Genomic DNA, 6000 nt, shown 5'->3' on the forward strand with positions numbered 1-6000 from the left:
TTGGATATATCTCTATTTGAAATCTTTCCTGAAAGATGACATCCTTGCTTACTGCCAGCAGAGCCTACGTTTAAATCTCATAGTTTGTTTGATTACACATTCTGTGGTACTAGCCAAAAAGAAGTTTTTTTTCCAACTGATGAATTTTCAGAGTGACCATTATGGCTTGTGAGACTTCTGCGTGAATCCTAGCAAGAGAACACGGACCTGTGCGTTACAAAGTGGCCCCCAATACATTGACTTTCTTTAAAATGTTGGCCACCTTGCAGCTGTGAACTCTATAGCAGGGACAGAGAAAGTAGTTTGGGAGGGTAAAGGGGAGATCTTTAATCATCTGAAAGTGTAGCATAACCAGAACTTAGCCCCTGGTTCACAGTCCACCTTCCACCAGCTTTAGCTCACTCCTCACCCAGGGTTAACTCTTGCCACATAAATATTCATTGTGTAAACTCCCTTGGCTCCCTTTAAAATAGCAACCAAGCACATAGTCATCTGCTCCCATTTGCTCCTGCTCCTGAGAAAGGTTAAAAGTAAATTGCAATGAGTTCCATCGGAGTAGAGACATTGAGAACTTCTACCCCAAATAGAGGCCAGATCAGAATTAGAACAGATGGGGACTCAGATACGCCAGACCTATTTGACAGAGGATTGTGTCCTGAGTTCTAGAACCATCTATAAAACTTTTATTTCCGTTTGCTTTGGGACAAATAATGCAAGGAGTCGAGGGGAAAACCAACTTGTGAGGAAACCATGAGATTTTTCTGCCTCCTCATTGTCTTAGGTAGAAAAGCTTTTAATTGAAGTAGCATTTGCTTTACACTTCAATATATGTTAAATAAAGATAATCTATAGGGGAAATCATTGAGACATAGGAAATTAAGCTGGAATGTTTTCCTATGCTATTAAACTATCCCCGTAAGAAGTCATCAGCAGTAGATGCCCCAAATTTTAAAACAGAGTGGTGGTGCTTCCTAAGAGTACTGGTGGGATGGGAAGGGGGAATAAACCACTTGACCCTTCTGTCATCAAATGAAAAGGTAAGTATTTCTCTAAAAATAGACTCTTTATTTTCTGAGGAAGATCTAGAGGAAAGCAAGAAAGGTAGGGTTCACCCAAAGGTGGCCATTAAATCCACTTGTCCCCTTGTCCATTCACTGTTCTCTCCAGCACACCTGTGTACCTGTGACACTTCTTCTGGATGTGATCAGGCAGACAATACTGGCAGCAGGCATCAGAGCTAAGAAAACAGCCTGGTCAAAGTGAAACTTAGCAGGATGCTTATGGGTGAGAAGAGAGGAAAGGGGCTATTTTTATAACTTTCTCCTCAATTAGAAATACAATTTCTGTGCTCTTATTGCCTCAGACCTTGGAGTGTTTTTTATTTTGTTTTAGAGTGAGTGCTGTTATTTAATAATCAGACATGAAGGTGGAAATGTTAAAAAAGAAGAAAACTTTTCTTTGCCTTTGCTTCTCAAAAGGGTGGTCCCTAGGTCAGCAGCATCCGCAGCTCCTAGGAGCTCGTTTGGAATACAGAAGGCCAGGACGCACTTAGACCTACTGGAGGGATAACAGAATCGCCACGCAATTTGTTTGCACGTTAAATGTTTGAGAAGCGCTGGCCTAGAGGATTTGTAATGACCCAAAGGGGTTGAGAAGGTGGGTTAATTGCCCCTGAGGCCAGAGCTCACACTGTCAGTGGACAGCAGTGCCACAGTGTCCCAGAGGAGAGTAAAAGCAACCCCAATATGTTCATTACTTATGGAGCAGGGGCTCATTATACCACCCCATTAATTACACACACACTTACATGCTGTATATGTTAACCTCCCAAAAAAAGGAAGGAAGGCAGAAAGGAAGGAAAAAAGGGAAATGCAAAGAGAAGGAGGCAAGGAAGGAGGAAGAGAAAAAGGAAAGAGAGAAAAAAGCTCACATTTTATTTGGTTTTGTTTTGACCACACATCAAGAAGCCTTTTACTTATAGACCTGTGATTTGAGCCCCCCAACTACTATTCCCAAGCCCACAACTTCCCTTCTACTTCCTCCAAAACTATAAAATGATGAATAGTGAATAAACTGTGTATGTGGCACACATCAAGGTACGGAGTTTTACGTAAGACCTTGGAGCAATAATAGCAGTTGAACTGACGTGATGCTATTTTAAGGAAGAGATGAAAACAGTGTCATAAGTGTTCTTTACAATATCAAGGAATTGGAGATTTGGCTAAAAGTGTCCTGGACACGAAAGCAGATCATCTCAAACACAGATGGAGAAATTCTTGCTGGCTCAGAAGTTAGGAAGAAGAAAAGTCAGGAAATTAGCCTGCTGCACAGGAAACTTTCTCTGATAGTCCCTGTCAGAGAACAGGTCCATAAAGAGACAGAACATAGGATGCCCTGACCAGAGAAGATGTAATAAAGGGCTGTGGGAGGCAGCAGAGGGAGGGGAGAATAATGAACTTATTATTTGAATAAATGAAGGGATTTTTATGGGGCAGGAGATGTATGACCAGTTTATTTCCACATCCATGAAAAATCAAGCAAAAAACTTCCCTTAAGCTAAGAAAAACTTGGATTGAAAATTAAGCATGATTTTCAATAGAGCGATATAACACTTAGGGCTGGTGTTAGGGGTTGCAGACTTGTAGTGATTCACACTTTGGACCTTCTCCTGAAATAACTTTTTATTCCAGTGGAATCTGGATAAAATGAACAATAATCAAAATAAGCAATATCTGGGAGAAGGATGTAAATGGGGAAGGAAGATCTCTTGGCAATATTGAGGGATATTTATGAGATGATAGCGTATAGTCAAGTGCTGCATTTTGTGTAACCATTTGCTATGCTACCACCTCTGTCTGAGTCATGGTGTAACAGGAACAGTAGAGATCAAAGCCAGCCATTTACTAAGGTTGGAAGGCTCTGCTATGAGGAAATATGTACAGTTGCGAATAGACTTCTCAGGGATAATAAGGCTTTGTAAAGCCTGCAGAAGACAGCAGACACTACTAGTTCTTAAGTGTTCAAGATACTGCCTTTTGGAAAATGGAGGACCTTCCAGCTTTATACTTCATGATTCTAAAATGATGTACCCTTCTATGGGCATGTCTACAAAAACGTACAATGACACTCTGCTGGAAAATGTTTTCTGTTCACCTTTAAATCCATTATAAAAATGAGAATGTTCTGTTTTTGAAAATGTGAAAAAAAAAATAGCAAAATAGCCCTTAATAGAAAAACTATGTCAGGAAGCCAGGATAGTGGCACTCTATAAAAATTAATAAGCTCAGCATAACATTTCAGTCAGGGGAAGGCACTGCTGACAGACAGATGCCCGTAAATCTCACTGGAGCAGCATTGTTTTAAAATTTCCCCAGCCACAGGAGATTGTATTAAGCACAGGAAGACAGCAGCTTTGGAGACACTGAAGTCCTGGCCTGAGTTTCTGGTGTGAAGCAGCTAGAGCTGGCAATATGTACACTTTTAAAAATTATCTGAGCTGAACCATTCTTTGTAAACCGATAAGGGAGTTTTAAGAATTTAAGAAGTTTGAAAGGTCTTGTTTACTGTGGATATGACCAATCTAAGGACAGTAAGTGGATGACAGAATTTTCTTCTCTAGAATCCATTTCATCACATATTTTGACTAGTTTTCTCGGTCTGAATTTAAAACTGAGTGAATTTTACAGGCAGATGCAATTACGCTTATGTTTATGTAGTTAGTAGCACTAAGCAACTTTTGATACGATGTCACTATTCCTCATTCATGAAGAGTATTAGGTACAAATTCGTCCTCAAAACTTCTTCCGGAAGATGTCTCTTTGTGACTATATTTGTGGCAATGCTGCTAGTGACGAGGTGGTTTAGATGAAACTTGCTTCACTGTCTCTTTTTAAAGAGGCAGAATCAATGTACGAGGCCAAGTTTTAAATGAAGCTTTTCTGTGCCCTGGTTTAAACTTTCCCGTTACATGTGACCTGATATTATTCCCATTTAAATACATCTCATTTTTAATTAAGATGTTGATTTTATGAAAAGTAACTTGTCAAAAAAAAAAGAAATCCCAATGCTTTGCTGTTTAGTAAAAATCAATTGAACTGGCACCCTCCAAAAGATTTTTATTTATGACAAGCTCAGACACTTATTTTCTGGTGTTTGTTAGCTCTTATAAAATAGATGATCCTGGCTAAATCGAATAGGCACTGTGACTTGGGTTTGGACCTTCAAGTTCAAATTAACAAGATATTTGAAAGATCTTCCAACTTCCCTTCAGCTGAGATAGAAAATGATAGCACTCTAAAAGCAGAGCCTGGCAGAACACAGTTACATAAAATGTCTTTTCATTTTTGCACTCTATTACCCTTTTACTATTATAGGAAAATGGTGTTATCGCCTGATTACTGAGAAAGCACACGAAAATCTCGCCTTCCAAATCTAAGCCAGTCCTTGAACAGTGATGAACAAAGCCAGGCCATCTGCTCTGAATATCATTACTACTTTGGCCATTTGGCCAAGAGATCTATCTTCTCTGCTTCAAAGCGAGGTTAAGATCGGAAAATTGAAATAAGTAGACAGGAAGAGGCATTTGAACAAATAGCACTTTCGAACGAAAGCCCCATTTTTCAGGTTATTATCATTAGCATCATTTTCCTTTTTCATTCTGCCCACAGACTTAACCTTTGGAGTCCCCATTTTGCAAAACATTTCAGTAAAAAAACTTAATTCCCGAGTTTCTGCGGTAAACGCTTAGGAAGGAAAACGGACGTGTGGGAGAATGTGAGTCATCAGTCACCCCCACCCTGCCTCCTGGTGATTCTCCATTGGCAAACCAGAAACACAGGTTGAGCTCACATTTCTGTCTTTCTGGAATCACCCCATGCCTCAGGCCATGTTAATTTCCTGAACTAAACAGTCCCTAATCTGCTGAAAGGCAGCTGGCTAACTGCTGGTGTCTGGCAAGTGCCCCATCTGTCCCCGTGCTCGGGGTCTCTCCCTTCTGCCTTCACTTTGCCTCTCTCCCAAGCAGGCGTCTCTCTTTGTTTTCTGGGGTGTCGTTCACTTGAACTTTCCTTCCTATGCCTGTAAACTTGAGCTCCTTTCCTCTCCCCCGCGGACCTCGGGCTTTGTCTAAGTGACCAGACGCAGTTGCGTGACTGTAGTTACCGCGCTGGTGATGGTGGGCATGATGACAGCGATGGAGACGGGGCGCCCACGGTGCGGGGGAGCGCGGGCCGAGCGGGCGCCGGGGGAGGGAGGACCGCAGGCGGCGGGGAGCGGGGCGCGGCGCGGAGGGAGGGCGTGCGGAGGACTGCGGATGGGAGCTGTCCACATAGCCCAGTGCTGAAACGCCGCGGCCATGGCATCGCACGAGCGGGGAAAAGGCGGGGAGGCGCTGCACACACAGAAGGGAGAAAAAAGGCAACAAATACCTTCACGCGGCCGCCCAGCCTTGCTTTGGGAATGTGTTTCTGCAGGTGTCCGCGCTGCTGAACTGGGTGGGCGAGATCCCCTATGCTGGCAGGTTCGGGCTCAGATTTCTCTAGAAAGCTGTGAATGAGAGCTCGGGCTCCACGCGGGGCTGTGATTTTGGTAGGAGGCGTGTGCGCCCGAGACTCTGTCCTTCTATACCGAGCCTGGCTTTCCCCTGGGTCCTAAATGCCTCCGCACCGTCGCTCTCCCCCGTTCCGTCAGGACGTACCAAGAATTATTGTAATTTTGTTAACACTGGGACAAAAAGTACCAGAACCATCACTCGCCACACGACCTTAAAAAACAGAATTTTTCGAACGGATTAATACAAGCTCTGAAACAGACCGGTGTGTATGTGTGTGCATGTGTAAATTTGACATATGAGAAAGTGTCGCAGATCTATGGGGAAAACGGTGGATTATTTTATTAACAAACGGTGTTAAGAAAATGAACTACATGAAAAGGCTCAAAGCCTCATCTCACCAAAATAAATTACACGTAGATGAAATAGCTCGACAAAAAAGCAAAATTAAA

General features: G+C 42.6%; 1 protein-coding gene across 1 annotated transcript in view; it reads right to left on the reverse strand.

Annotated features, from left to right (window-relative positions):
- CLVS1 (clavesin 1) overlaps positions 1-5599 on the reverse strand; it is a 204583-nt gene extending 198984 nt beyond the window's left edge. The window contains exon 1 of the mRNA XM_012661437.1: positions 5427-5599. The gene's annotated coding sequence lies outside the window, so the exon portion shown is untranslated. The remainder of the gene's footprint in view (positions 1-5426) is intronic.
- Between the last annotated feature and the right edge of the window lie 401 nt (positions 5600-6000).

The sequence above is a fragment of the Propithecus coquereli genome, unplaced genomic scaffold, assembly GCF_000956105.1.
Source record: "Propithecus coquereli isolate 6110/MARCELLA unplaced genomic scaffold, Pcoq_1.0 Scaffold71, whole genome shotgun sequence".
Taxonomy (NCBI): domain Eukaryota; kingdom Metazoa; phylum Chordata; class Mammalia; order Primates; family Indriidae; genus Propithecus; species Propithecus coquereli.